This window comes from Carassius gibelio, chromosome A7, assembly GCF_023724105.1.
Source record: "Carassius gibelio isolate Cgi1373 ecotype wild population from Czech Republic chromosome A7, carGib1.2-hapl.c, whole genome shotgun sequence".
Classification (NCBI taxonomy): Eukaryota; Metazoa; Chordata; class Actinopteri; order Cypriniformes; family Cyprinidae; genus Carassius; species Carassius gibelio.
Window position 1 is genome coordinate 36,464,584 of NC_068377.1, and position 12,378 is coordinate 36,476,961.

At 39.8% G+C, this 12,378-nt stretch overlaps 2 protein-coding genes across 4 annotated transcripts in view; one reads left to right on the forward strand and one right to left on the reverse strand.

Moving 5' to 3' along the window:
* Positions 1 to 12,378, reverse strand: part of rin1b (Ras and Rab interactor 1b) — a 28,107-nt gene that overhangs the window by 14,257 nt on the left and 1,472 nt on the right. The gene's annotated exons all lie outside the window — the stretch shown is intronic.
* LOC128017418 (calpain-1 catalytic subunit) overlaps positions 4,425 to 12,378 on the forward strand; it is a 213,335-nt gene continuing 205,381 nt past the window's right edge. For all 3 annotated transcript variants that reach the window (XM_052602804.1, XM_052602806.1, XM_052602809.1), the window contains exon 1: positions 4,425 to 4,436. The gene's annotated coding sequence lies outside the window, so the exon portion shown is untranslated. The remainder of the gene's footprint in view (positions 4,437 to 12,378) is intronic.

Genomic DNA, 12,378 nt, shown 5'->3' on the forward strand with positions numbered 1-12,378 from the left:
TCTCATCTTCCTCTTGACAATTGGTGAGTTTGCTGGCCAGTCAAGCACACCAGCACCATGGTCATTTAACAAACTTCTGGTGCTTTTGGCTGTGTAGGCAGGTGCCAAATCCTGCTGTAAAATGAAATCAGCATATTCAAAAAGCTGGTCAGCAGAAGGAAGCATGAAGTGCTTTAAGATTTCTTGGTAAATGGGTGCAGTGACTTTGGTTTTCAAAAAACACAGTGGACCAACACCAGCAGATGACATTGCACCCCAAATCATCACAGACTCTGGAAACTTAACACTGGACTTCAAGAAACCTGCAATGAGCTTCTTCCTCCAGACTCTAGGACCTTGGTTTCCAAATGAAATACAAAACTTGCTCTCATCTGAAAAGAGGACTTTGGACCAATGGAAACAGTCCAGTTCTTCTTCTCCTTACCCCAGGTAATATACCTCTGAAGTCTGTGATTCAGGAGTGGCTTAACAACAGGGATACGACAACTGTATCCAAATTCCTTGACACATCTGTGTGTGGTGGCTCTTGATGGTTTGACCCCAGCCTCAGTCCATTCCTTGTGAAGTTTTCTAAAATTCATGAATTCAGTTTGATCCTCATAAGGCTGCGGTTCTTTTTCTTCAACACTTTTTTGTTCCACTCAACTTTCTGTTAACATGCTTGGATACAGCACTCTGTGAACAGCCAGCTTATTGGCAATTATTTTTTGTGACTTACCCTCCTTGTGAAGGGTGTCAATGATTGTCAGAGACCATTTTGAAGGCTCAGGAAACCTTTACAGGTGTTGTGAGTTGATTAGTTGATTGGCATGTCATTATATTCTAATTTGATAAGATAGTAAATGGGTGGGTTTTTTGTTAAATGTGAGCCAAAATCATCAAAATTAAAAGAGCCCACTACTTCAGTCTGTGTGCCCTGAATTTATTTAATACACGAGTTTCACAATTTGAGTTGAATTACTGAAATAAATGAACTTTTCCTCAACATTCTAATTTATTAAGAAGCACCTGTATATGACCCTGGACCACAAAACCAGTCTAAGTGTCAATTTTTCGAAATTTAGATTTATACAGTCTCGAATCAAAAAAAAGTGCAAAAAAAGTTCAAAAAAAAAAAAGAAAGTTCAAAATACACAGATTATTTATTGCCTTTGAAGACGTCCATATGCAGTTTTAGCAATCCATATTACTAATCAAAAATTAAGTTTTGATATACGTACAGTAGTGTATTTACAAAATATCTTCATGGAACATGATCTTTACTTAATATCCTAATGATTTCTGGCATAAAAGAAAAATCTATATATATATATATATATATATATATATATAGTTTCTTCTAAATTTTTAAAGCTCAACTTCAATGTTTTCTACATTTTTAATAATCATAAATGTTTTTGATCAGCAAATCAGCATATTAGAATGATTTATGAAGGACACTGAAGCCTGGAGTAATGATGCTGAAAATTCAGATTTGATCACAGGAATAAATTATATTTTACAATATATTCAAATAGTAACTAGCTCTTTAAAATAGTAATAATATTTAACTGTTTTTACTGCATTTTCGTAGCTGAGTCATAAACCTTGACATTTCCATCCAGCACCCCCACCCCGAAAAAAAGAAAAAAAAAGAAATCGCATTCTCCTCTGGCTAAACGCAGCCTCGACTGGAAATTATGAGGATACCGGTTTCACCATATACCAGACGCTCCATTCAGCAGCACAACGCCAGCTATTATATCTCAGTCTTGCTTTGTTTATTCCATGTGTACGTTGTAGACCTCTAACACCCATCTGAGGTTTATGGAGAGGTTTATTACATAAACATCACATCATGGCTTTACCACCCACAAACGCAAGCACTAAACCACTGCAAGAGAATCTGAGAGCGAGTGCCATCAGAACATAAAACTGATAGGTCAGTAACCTCAAGCCACAAACCCTAACCAGATAACATCCAAGGAGAGACAGATTATTGCAGCGTAGGCCTCCTTACATAAAGCCCAGAGCAGCCTACACACAGAGTTATGCAATTAAGCGTCACACAGGGAGAAACACAGGACGAGAAGCAGAGAAAGAATAGGAGAAGAGGGAGGTGAGTTCGATTTGAGCAGCGAGTCGCTTTCTCCTCTTGAAGAACTGATTTTTTTTTCTTTCTTCTTGATGCTATTTTTGAGTCTGAGTTCAGGAACATTATAATTATGAATCAAAGAAGTCATGAATTTTTATTATTTTTTTTTCTCAGAGCTTTTGAATACTCAGGGGACTTTTTATTGCTTACTGTTTGAGATCCCTAAGATGAATGACTGTGAGATATTTTTCCCAGGGGAGATATTAAAGAGAACTGATTTGCAATTTTACTTTCTTAGAGGTTCTACACCACCGTGATGAGCTTATAATAATTATACGTACAAGCTCAATATTATGTGCATTAAATAGAATGAAGGATTAGCGATCTACTACAAAACAGTAGCTGCTATTAAAGCAATATTTCACCCAAAAAGGAAGATGTGCTTAAATGTGCTCACCCTCAGGCCGTCCAAAATGTAGATGAGTTTGTTTCTGCATCAGATGTGGAGAAATTCAGCATTGCATCACTTGCTCAGTAATGGATGCTCTGCAGTGAATGGGTGCCGTCAGAATGAGAGACCAAACAGCTGATAAAAACATCACAAGTAATACACACCACTCCAGTCCAACAGTTAATGTCTTGAGAAGCCAACAAATCCATCATTAAGATGTTTTAACTTCAAACCATTGCTTCCAGCTATATAAATTGAGTTTATAATCCATAATATTGCTTATAATAAAGACTGAGGCAGGAGAGAAATGTGCACAGATCAACATAGTTTACAAGCAAAAACAGCTCTAAACTAAAATATATTGCTGGATTTTGATGTGAGAGACAACAGGAGATTTACTTTTTTACTGGGTAAAGCATCATTATGAATTATAAACATTATGGATTTTGGCCAGAAGCAAAGGTTTAAAGTTAAAACACCTTAATGATGGATTTTTTGCTCACAAACACACAGCTTTTTGCTTCTCTAGACATTAACTGATGGACTGGAGTGGTGTGGATTACTGTGATGTTTTTATCAGCTGTTAAATCTCTCAATCTGACGGCACCCAGGATCCATTGGTGAGCAAGTGATGCAATGCTACATTTCTCCAAATCTATTCTGATGAAGAAACAAACTCTACATCTTGGAGTAAAAAGTTTGTGTAAGAGACGGAATGTTCTTCTTTTTAAAGAAGTTTGGCTTTAAATGAGATTTGAGAGTTACAAAGGAAGCGAGGATTCTGAAAACAGCTCAGACTGGGTTTTTGGAATCCAAAGAAATGTAATACATTCTTAAAACTAACTAACCAAATACTTTTTGAGGACACGGGGAAAACATAAAACGAGTGAGCCGAGGAGCAGGTGGTCCATGCGGCTGAAGAACTGAACTTCAGTGACTGTCAGACAGACTGCTGCACTTCTTGCAAGACAGCTCTCAACATTTCCAGTAACAAGCACAGAGATGGAGAAAGAGAGGATGAGGACTTGGAGAGACATGTAGAGATGGTTTCAGGAAGCAGAAGCGTGTGGGAGACCAAACACGAGTCGCAGCAAAAGCCTGTAGAGAAACATCTCCAGGGACAGAAACGAGTGAGAGATTGGAGGAAGAGAGGAGAGACAGGAAGCCCTGCAGAGGAGGAGAGTGCTGCATCTTCAGCTGGAAAATGAGCAGCAGCAGCTGTCAGAATAATGGAGCTCAGACGCAGAAAGTTTCAGATGAGATCCACTCGTCTATGATGGCAGTGGGGCTGAGTTTGAGAAGGAAATGGGGAGCATACAGAATACAGACGTCACTGAATGATTCAACCATCTGATCTGGAATTTAAGGAAATAGTTCATTTATTTAATCTGAATTCAGTTCATTTTTACTTCATTCAGCTCAATGAAATGCTCATTTGAAATGTTCATTAAGTTCATGTCAGAAACTTTTAATTAAAATAATGGGATATTTCACCACCTAACAAAGAAAACTGTCATCGTTTACACACCCACATGTCGTTCAAAACATGTTTGACTTCATTTCATCTGTGCTGAAGTATTTTTTTCAATATTTCAACGTTTTTTTTTTATCGATAGAACAGAAGTCAGCAGGATCCAACATTGTTGTATGAACTATCCCTTCAGCAAAATTCATCTCACCTCAACTTAACTCATCTCCATTCATCTGTTAAAGACTACTACTAACTGTTAAAGTATGTCACTGTTCGCATGTCATTTGACTGAAAGGTGTCTGAATGTGACTGTCGTTATTAGCACGGTGATGCTGTCATTCTGTGTGGAAGTGGCTAATGAATGACGTGGCGGATTGAGCTCGTGTCTAAAACAGGCCTAAAGTGACGGATAAGATGAGGTGGGATGTGTGAAATCAGGGGTCCTAACGCCAGCTGCCCACAGTGACCACCGAGAAGCCCAAATATAAAGCTGGCCTTCATTAAACCGGATGAGGGAAGTGACAGAAGAGAAACGAGTTAACAGTCAGACGGACGCAAACAAGCATGACACACAGATGAAGGACTGTGCAAAGATTGGACTAGGAAATGGACAACTATGCTCCTTCATTTGAGTAGATTAAGTATGTATTTACCCCAGAGAAGAAGACCTCAGTCTTTCTCACGAGTGTCTCCTCCACAGCTTCAAAGGAAATTTCAACCCCATCAATCATTATACACATCTCTTGGTACGAAAAGGCATGAAACACCTTCTAATTTACATATAATATTTATGTATATATAAAAGGTCGAGAATAATCGAGGAGTCTTTATTAATCCAACATGGAACTCAAAAGGAAGACACATACCGACTGGTAGACCTGACAAAACTGAATTGAAAGACTATGGTATTTAAAGACAGGATAACGAAGGGCAGACAGGTGCATAGAATCACTAAATTAATGGGGACATGGAACACATCGGAAATGAACTAGTCACACCTGGTAACTAATCAATTAACCAAACACGGGAGACAGAAACTGGGGTCACTCACAGAACATGGGGAATGGAAAACCAAAACATAATGAGTCCAGGGGTGTGACATTGCTCCACCCTCCCTGAAGGTGCGACCTCACACTGTAGAAACAGAGGGACGCGTGGGAGGGAACTTGGAAGGTTCCGATGGAGGACGGACTGCCGGGAGAGGGCCAGCAGACAGGGACCACAGAGGAAGGAGCCAGGGAGGAGACAGGAGGGATCTGGAGTAGGAGGAGCCCAGCAGGACCCAGGTCACAGCCATAACCGCCCAGGGTGGAGCCGACGGTGGGAGAAACCATAGAGGAATGGCCACTGACTCCAGGGGACGACCAATGGCAGTGGAGCAGGACCCCAAAGCGGAGATGGAAAGCCTAAAAGCCGGGGAGGATCCGGAGGTCCTAGGTGGAACTGACGGCTCCAGCAACCGATGCGGAGATGTCAATCTGGGAGCCCAGGGTGGAGCCAGAGTAACAGAGGACTGAGGTGGAGCAGAGGGGATGAAGGAGCCTGATGGAGCTGGAGGCCAGAGAAGTGGAGTCCCAAGGCAGAGGATGGTCGACGCCAGACCAAGGTGGAGCCGGAAGGATAAGGGAGCTAGACTGAGCTTGTGGACTACAGGGCCAAGGTGGAGAGGAGGGAGCTAGGAGCCATGGTGGAGCCGATGCATAAACGGGCCAAGGCGGAGTCCAGGCCTTGGAGGTTGTAGGCGGAGGTGAGGGAGACTCGGACCATGGTAACGCTGGAGGATGGCAGTCCCGTGGAGCTCACACCGCAATGATGGTGGGCTGAGGGCAAACACAGGGGCTGCCAGACGACAGCGGTGGAGGTTCTGGGCTTAATCCTGGGCTTAACTGGGGATCAGGCACTGGAGAATTGGAAGCCCCCCTCAGAGCTGGACGAGGAAACCAAGGACGAAGGAGAGCTGGACCGGACCAGCGGAGAGAGAAGAGGTGGGCAGTTCAACTTCCAGTTCAGATTCCCAGTCTATGAAATCCACCTCCTCATTTTGGCCCTTTTGGCATTTCATATTCCGCTCACCCTCAGCCGCGATGCAAGGGGCGGAGCATTCACCTTGTCCTTCTCCCTCATGGCAGGTGGTGTTGCCGGTTCACACACCTGGTCTGACATCACGGCGTCTGGCTCTACAGCGACCCACAGCTCTACCACTCTATGGATCATCGGTAGCGGCGGGCTCTGGCTCTCCCTCAGCGGCGGGCTCGGGTATGCGCTCCACACATTGAGGAGATAGTGGGCTGGGCTCTGGGTCCGGAGTGGACCTGGCAAGATCCTCGGTGGGGCAGATGGTGAGATGTGACCCATTTTTCGCCAGTGTCCACTCCACGAATGCGAAGGAAGGAAAACGAGGGAAGGAATAATCGAGAGGAGTCTTTATTAATTCAACACAGGGGTAAATCCAACATGGAACTGAAGAGGAAGACACACATACTGACATGTATCTGGTAGACCTGACAAAACTGAACTGAAAGACTATGGTATTTAAAGACAGGATAAAGAAGGGCAGACAGATGCATGGAATCACTAAATTAATGGGGACATGGAACACATGGGAAAGTAACTAGACACTCCTGGGAACTAATCAATTAACCAAACACGGGAGACAGAAACTGGGTCACAGAGAACATGGGGAATGGAAAACACAACATAAAGAGTCCAGGGGTGTGACGATGTTATAAAAATATAACAAGGTATTAGGGGTGTAACGATACGCGTATTCGTATTGAACCGTTCGGTACGACGCTTTCGGTTCGGTACGCGGTACGCATTATGTATACCGAACGGTTCGTTGGAGTAATTAATTATATTTGAAAAAAAAAAAAGAGAGAGAGAGAGAGAGAAATATAATGATATGCGTTCAACAAGGTAGCCCAATAACCCAAACAACGTAACAGGCAACGCCCCTGACACTCCCGAAGAAGAAAAAAACACCATCTTATATGTTTATGTTAGGCTACTCAGCAGGCGCTCGCTCACTCAGTACACGCTGAAGGCTCGTTGCAAAATAGCCAATGCGTTTAACAGACTAGAAATGAGAAGATCCCCCAATAACCAACAGGTCTGGTGTTTGGGTGCACTTTGGATTCCCTTTAAGCTATAATGGTGATGGCAAGAGAGTGGTGGATAAAAAAACAACGGTATGTCTCTGCAACATGACAGGGTACACCAGCGGGAATAAAAAAAAAAAAAAAAAAAACACCTGCGGGAATATCTGGGATATATGCGTCAGTACTATCTGGGAAAAGATGAAAAAAAGGAGAAACATGCACGCAGCAAACTATCCCTGCAGCATTTAGAAACTATAGCTTACAGGGAATCCAACCCAAACACCAGACCTGTTGGTTATTTTAGGATCTTATATTTCTGGTCTGTTAAAGGCATTCGACATTTTGCAACGAGCCTTCAGCGCGTGCTGAGTGAGCGAGCGCCTTAGGGGCCGTTCACATATCGCTCCTAAAAACGCGTGGAAAACGCTAAGCGCGTCTTTCTCCTCCTTTCCAAAGCGCTTGGGCAGAAGCGCTCATGAGGCGTCTGTCTTTGCTAAGCAACAATGACGTGCTCTCTCCATGAGACGCGGAAATTTCAGCGAAGGATAAATGGATTTGCAGCTCTAAAAATCGCTTGCAGTAGCTCTGCTACTAAATTTATTTCAAAATTGCAATCCATATGCAACTATGATCAGCTGATCCTTCATCTTGGCTGAGCTCTCAACGTTGTTACGGGAAAGGATGAAGCTGATTGGTTAGTTCTTGTCACATGACCCGCGGTGCGCTTGCGGCATTCTGAAAAGTTGAGATGTTTTTACATTTTGCTGTATCTAAAACGTATCGAACCGAACCGAACCGAACCGTGACATCAGTGTATCGTATCGAACCGAACCGTGAATTTTGTGAACCGTTACACCCCTACAAGGTATATATATTAATTTTACTATATTTATTATACTATCACTTTATTTTTATTTAAATATATATTAAGCATGATATCATGTACTTTCACAATATTATATTGCAAAATTGTATTTGATCTTGTTAAATAGAAACAAATGAAAAATTAATAATGATGATTATTATCATTATTATTCAATTAATATTTACATATTCAGTACTAATTAAATAAAATTACATATTTATTTATTATATTTATTTGACTTTATTTTTTACTTATATTTAAATGTATATTAAACAAGAAAACATGTACTTTCATAATATTTTATTGCAATACATGTTAAAAATAAATTAAAAATAACTGATGATATATATAAATATTTGTGAAAAACAAATAAATAAAAAAAGCATGAGTGATATTTTAATTTACAGTGGAAAAACGAATTATGCTTCCAATACAACTTACAAAATTGCACATTTGAATCACTCTTAATGTGATTTCAGATTTTTAACTCCTTCTCTCTCTCCACAACAATCATATAATCAAATAATGCATCACTACAGTAAAGATGAGGAGCTCGGGGTAATGGAAAGTTCTTCTGTGTGATGAGTGAATGACTCATGTAAGGCTGCTGAAGGGCTCTCCCCGCGCAGAAACACAGCTGGATGAGGGTGGTTTGATATTGTCCTAAAGCAGGGAGCTGGTGACTGTGAGCTCATTCGGATGTGTGATCATTCTGCCACAGGTGCTCGAGGCACATATGAACACAACTCACATCGAGGAGAAGTTTAGAAAAGTTTCTGTGACCACATGAAAGCTTAGTGTGAGGAACAGAGCGAAACTTCCATCAGTGCTCATTCCCCTCCACCAAATAAGTGTTATGCATATCATTATTTACTTTTATATGTATGCACTATATGCACCATCAGGCCATCCAACATGCAGATAATTGTTTTCTTCATCAAACTTGGAGAAATGTAGCATTGCATCACTTGCTCAGCAATGGATCCTCTGCAGTGAATTTGGTGCCGTCAGAATGAGAGTCCAAACAGCTGATAAAAACATCACAATAATCCACAAGTAACCAACACCACTCCAGTCCATCAGTTAATGTCTTGTGAAGTGAAAAGCAGTGTGTTTTTAAAAAAAACAAATCCATATTTAAGACATTTTTAACTTTAAACCATTGTTTCGGGCTAAAACATGAGTACTCTATAATATTTCCTTCAGTAAAAAAAACTCATCAGGAGAGAAATCTGCACAATACAGTTCTAAACAAATATATGGGTGGATTTTGATGTGTGAGACAACAGGAGATGGACTTTTTCAATGACGGAACGTTATTGTGGATTATGGACTCATATTTTAGCCAGAAGCAATGGTTTAAATGGATTGGTGTGTTATTACTTCTGAACTATTGTGATGTATTTATCAGCTGTTTAGACTCTCATTCTGACGGCACCCATTCACTGCAGATGTTCCATTGGTGAGCAAGTGATGTAATGCTGCATTTCTCCAAATCTGTTCAGATGAAGAAACAATCTCATCTATATCTCGGACAGCCTGGGGCTGAATGCAATTTTCAGCAAATTTCCATTTTTGGAGGAACTATTTGTTTAAATGACATGCACTCCCAATGAATCTTGGCATTGCAGGCGCCTTGCTAATTCGTCATGTGAGGAGGAAATTGCATTTAACGAAAAAAAAAAAAACAAAGAAAGGCAAATGGATTTGACTCCTTTCAAAAACAAATAATAGTGAGGGCGTTACGCATGTGTATCAGTGGCAAAACAGAATATATAGTGTCCACAATGAGTGATTATGACATGACAGCACAAACGACTTCATTCTAATAGCACTGGAAAAACAACAGTTTCATCCATCAGTCAATGTGCTGTGAACAAAGCCAATGCAAGTGTGAACAGACTGCTTGTATGTGTGTGTGTGTGTGTGTGTGTGTGTGTGTGTGTGTGTGTGTGTGTGTGTGTGAGGCTCACCACCACACTTTTCACACTGCCACCCCCGCAGCCAAAGATGCACAGAGCCTCAGTGGTTTTTCTATCTAACTACCACCAGGCAACAAACATTTACTGTACATGCTAAAAAAAGGACGACTTTCCAAACCCAATGAATACATACTTAAGAGATTTTAGATACTGCTCTCATCCAAACTCATCCAAACTCTTCATTTAACAAGAAATCATCCAAAAAACATCCAAAGAGCGTATTAAGTGGCAGTACCATATAAAACTGATGGTATCCAATAGTAATACCATGGTACTTTGATATATATACTGTACCAGATGGCTATTATTATATACATTTCGATCTTCGACATCCAAGCAAAAAGCATGTTAATACTTAAGTACTTTTTTTTTTTTTTAGATATATAGAAAAACAGAATATCTGTCTATATATTTACTTAAAGTACTGTGGTGATTCCTGCTACCATGGTACAGTAACATATCATGTAACCTATTCACCTTATTCCGCCCCGCCCACTTTTAATACTTCGCATTTCCGCATTTTGTCATCCGACTTCCGCTAAACCTATACGGCACGTCCGGTTACTAGTTTAGTAGTTGTAAGATTGTTTATAGCTAGCTATAACTGTGGCGAAATGACAAAGAACGTTATGTTATAAATTGGGAGCACGATGAAAACGTCTTACGACGATCAAATGGTCTCAAATGGTCCCATCCATTGTCGCTGTTAACGTGGGTAATGTTAGACGATATGAAGAAGTGGCCGGAGTTAACCTACCCTGTCAGGAGGAGTTGATGGAGCAGCAAGGAAAAATGATTTTAAAAAATGTACCGAGGCTTACCAGTATTTACATAGTGAGACAGTGGGTCGTGTACTGTTACACAGCGAGGGTTTTTTTTCCGTATTTTTTAAAATTGAACGTGCAATCAGTCGAGCAGTCTAAACCTCTCAGCATGGTGCTGGATAGTTTTGTGTGTGTGTGTGTGTGTGTGTGTGTGTGATGTTAATATACACGAAGTTATAAATGTTTAAAAGTATAATAACGTGTTTGATGACCAGCATCAGACTAAGTCTTTTGTCTAATAACTTAATTGTACAGTGGAGTAAGGTAAGTGAACGTTTATATAATTATAAATTGTATATAATTATACATACTAATTCTATAATTATTAGGCAGATTTTATTTTACAGATAAAACAAGCCAAAAAAGATTATATATCACTTATAAAAGATTAAATGCAAAATTAATAGTTAAGATTGGTTTGGAATTGGTAAATTTTACCAAAAAATATGATCAGAAAATCAACTTGCCTCTTAATTCTGCACAGTGTATATGCAAAAGGTAAGGTAAAGGTAAGATTTGGTAGGTGTACATTAAGTCTAATCAATGAATACACGTCAAGTGTAATAATAATGAATGATTCTGAAATAAGACAACTGTGAAAGCTTTGAAATGTATTTTAGGTTTGCCATGTTCTGTACAGGGCTGAGGACGTGTAAGCTGCTCATCTGGGATCATTCACAGCAAGTTACATGTGCCACACAATCAGCAATTCTGAGCCAAGACTATAGCTAGACTACAAACCTTTTATTTAAAGTTTATGCTTCCTCGTCTCAGATGAGTTTCAGGCAGGCGACCTGCTGCTTTCCACAAGATGCTTGCAGCTTTGTATATAAGCAGAAATGAGAATAATTAGGTTAAGGATAGTATATTAGGTAATTGGGATGGGATGTAGAGGATGTGGGTGAAGACTAACTATATGAAATAAGTTGTTTTAAACAAGAGACAGACTGTGATTTGTTTTTTGGAACATGGATAATTTAATATAAGTTGTATAAAATCATTTGTGATGTGTTTATCAGTGTTTGTTGTTTTCAGGAAGCAAGAGACCCCTTTCTACTGACCATCCTATAAAATTTCAACATTTAATGTCCATATGTAATAAACCAAGATGGAATTAACTTGCAAACTTGACATGACTTATTCCTTCAAATCAGAGATTAAAGAAAAAATGAAAATGATTTTTTTTAAATGAAAAAAAGAAGATCAAATTAAGATAAATAAAAAAAAAATATTTACAGCATGTAATGTCAGGTGACACTGTAAAGGTTCATAATAACTATTACAGCAGGTAACTTCTGGTGACTTTGTAAAGGTTCATAAAAAAATAACTATCACAGCAGGTAACTTCTGGTGACTTTCAGCAAGATCAGGGGCATGTGGATCTGATCACCCTCACAGTTGTCCACTGCATCACTGGCGGTCATCGATACATCTGTGGAAATAATTAAAAAAATTTACATTAGTACTTACAATATATCATGAGAATTAATATATAATGTGACCCGAACTGTGTGTGTGTGTGTGTGTGTGTGTGTGAGAGAGAGAGAGAAAGAGCTGCATTAGACACAAAACAGTATACACACTGTTAACTGTAGTGTTCAAACGTAGGTCAG